Source organism: Suncus etruscus, chromosome 11 (genome assembly GCF_024139225.1).
Source record: "Suncus etruscus isolate mSunEtr1 chromosome 11, mSunEtr1.pri.cur, whole genome shotgun sequence".
Taxonomy (NCBI): domain Eukaryota; kingdom Metazoa; phylum Chordata; class Mammalia; order Eulipotyphla; family Soricidae; genus Suncus; species Suncus etruscus.
In genome coordinates, this window is record NC_064858.1 from 38,288,181 (window position 1) to 38,291,374 (window position 3,194).

General features: G+C 41.6%; 1 pseudogene; it reads right to left on the reverse strand.

Annotated features, from left to right (window-relative positions):
* Positions 1–209: 209 nt before the first annotated feature.
* On the reverse strand, positions 210–2,149 carry LOC126022254 (plastin-3-like; annotated as a pseudogene).
* Positions 2,150–3,194: the final 1,045 nt, after the last annotated feature.

The following is a 3,194-nucleotide window of genomic DNA, read 5'->3' on the forward strand; positions in this document are numbered from 1 at the left end:
TTGATTTATTTTTCCTGAAACTTCTTCCCCTGCCCCAGGCTCTCATGATGAAGCTAGTCTGGTTACTAAAAGTCAAGTCCTTACACTATTTTGTGGGATTAACATGAAAAATGACAAATAGTGCCCTAAGACATGACCACATCACCTGGCAATAGCTAACTTGCTACTCATGTACCTGGGAGCCACGCTGTTTGCTTAAGTTGGATGTATTACACTCTCTTCATTCCTCTTCCCATCAAGCAGGCAAACACATGACCATCTTGGGCTTTACTTCCACCAGATCTTCCGGGAGAGCATAAACACTGGCTCCAATTCTTCTAGCCATTGACACAACATACTTGGCATTATTGTGCTTGTCATCTTCTGTTAGATGGCCACTTTTGACAAGGTCATAGTTTATGCAGCCTGGCTGAATGGCATCTATTAAATCCACAGCTGCCAAACTAGAGCGATCGTCTTGTCCTTAAAGCTCTGAATGGAAAATGACTTTCCAGCTCCACTCAATGTTCTGTTCACCCACTTACAATGATGCCATCATTAGCTTTCTGGACATCTCCAAGATCTTCCAGGACATTGAGGGTATATCTTCTCATCAGCTGCCAGACTACAGCTAAAGATAGAGTTTTGTTTCTATCATTCAGGTCTTGCCCTCCAATGCCAACCAGGGAAAACTTGGCAGGATGTTTCCCCAACTCCACAGCATAGTTGCAGTTTTCAAACTTTTTCATGTTGGCTCCAAATTTCCGGTATGGAGGTTTGTTAACCTTGCCCCAGTCAACAGGAACTTTGATTAGCTCATATAGCTGTAAGATTACCAGGGCGTCTTGTAGGTCAGCATAGAGACGGTTTACATGGGGATTAACGCCAAGAGAATTCATCCAGTTTCGGAACGTTCTTTCTTCACGGGTTTCACCTTCTAGTCGAGTTCAGTCAATATCCTGGTTCACTGGCTTAGTTAGTGCTGGGTACTTACTAAACAGATTAGCCACAAAAGCTAAATTCTGTTTAGGGTTTCCACTGACAACATCAGCAAGGTTAACGAACTGTCTGCAGCCCAATTTGTCTGCTTGTTGAAGCATGCTTTCAGCTCGCTTCAAGTCATCTGTTTCGTTGAAACCTGCCATGTTCATATCATTCCAGGGTTCACCTTCTTTTTGTCCCTTTGGTGCAGTTTGTTTGACAAGATGAAAATAGGCTTTGGAATCCTTAATGTCTACACTGAAGTTGTCGATTTTTTGCCAGCTGGAGTTTTCTAGATGGAAGTTTGCCCACTTAAGGAGAAGCTCTTCTGGAGACAATTTCATAAGCTCCTCCAATGTCTCACCATCTCCAAGTAAAGCAGCCAATGCTTCATTCCTGCTTAATTCAATGTCAGCAAACAAACCAATCTTAATGATCTGCCAGAGGAGTCTCAGAACCAGATAAGGCTTCCCAGCCTGCAAATCCTCTGCACCAATGTTCACAACGTGACACCCCATGGCAGAAGCAGAGTTCAGCGCCAGATTCAAGTTTTCCTGAATGATAAAAGGTGTGAGTTTCATTTTGTTGATTGCTCGTTCATCAATTGTATCAGGAACTTAAAGGTTGATCATTTTACAGAGCACAATTCCATCACCCACAGCCTTGAACAGGTCATCAGTATTGGGGTTCATTGGTATAACATTTCGGCAATCAGGATCATTTTCTAAGGATTTGTTTATCCAGTTCACAAAAGCATATTTTTCTTTCTCTGAGTAAGAATGCTGGGTTCCATCATTGGACAATTCTGAAGTTCCTCCCAGAGTGCAAATCCCTTCCTTCCTGTTGATTGCTTTACAAAAGGTTTTGGCAATATTGCTACTTTTGACTTCTCGAAAAATATAAACAAACTCATTCAAACTTATCTTCTGGTCACCATCCACCATGAGTTTCTGAAAGATTTTTCTCACTTTATATCCTGGTAATGGTATGTTTAATTCCTTGAAAAGCTGATAAATTTCATAGTCACAAATGAATCCATTGCTGTTGAGATGAACTTTCGCAAAGGCCTCTTTCAGCTCATCAAGCTCATCTTTGGAAATCTGAGTAGCAGCCATGTCACTCATTTACAAAATTCCTGGGATGTTAAAATGCCACTTCAGATAGACACCTTCTCATTAGATAAGTTAGATCAAAATGCCTTTCAGAGTAGGTTCAGTATCTCTTAATTATACAAATGAACTCTTCCATTTCTCCTCTTCAAGCTTTTGTTTCTACTCGGTTTTGTGGTCAGAGTAAGGCTGATGAGAGAGGGCCTACTGATTCCAGGCTTTGTGCTCAGGATTTTTTTCAGGAAGTGACCTAAGCCCAGATGGAATCCAGACTTGTCCCCAGCCCTATTGTGTGATGTAGGCAGCGTCTTTCCTTTTAGAATGCATTTGGTGAGTAGTAGCACTTCCTACTCTGTGATGTCATCACTCTAAAAATGAAGTCTAATCAGTCCAGGGGATTCTAGAAAAATTAGCCCCAATAATGCTTAGTATTTATTTGAGGGCTTTGTTGCTTTTGTTCTGTTTTGAGGCTTCACCCAGTAGTGCTGGGGCCTACTAACCATGCTCTGGGGTCACTCCTGTTCATTCTGGGGCTTTAATTGGCAATGTGCAAGGCCAAGTTTAAGTGCTTTACTCCCCTGTGCTATTTATTTAGACCTATTGAGAAAGATTCTTTTTTAAAAGAGAACCACGTGGATAACTTTGTTTTGGTTTTGGGGTCACACCTGGTACCCCCTTGCCTATGCTAAGAGACCATAAAGAGGTGCCAGAGTTTGAATTTGCATCAGCTGCTTTCATGATATTGGACTACTTGCTGTCGTATGGCTCAGATTCACAATAATAACTTTCAGGTATACTAGCATACTAAGGTGGGAAAAATTGAAGAATTACATATAAGGGCTGAAAGTAAAGTAGAGCAGGTAAGGCACTTGCCTTGCACACGACTGGCACAGGTTCAATACCTGTCATCCAATATAGTTCCCTAAGCCAGCCAGAGATGTTTCCTGAGTGCAGAGTCAGGAGTAACCCCTAATTAACACCAAGCATAGCTGTAATGTCTTCCAAGGCCGGACAGAGACCGCAGCCCACTGCTGACGCACCTGAGCCACTTTTCAAATCACAAATTGTTTTTTTAATTATATTTATTTAAACACCGTGATATCAAACATGATTGCAGTTGTATGA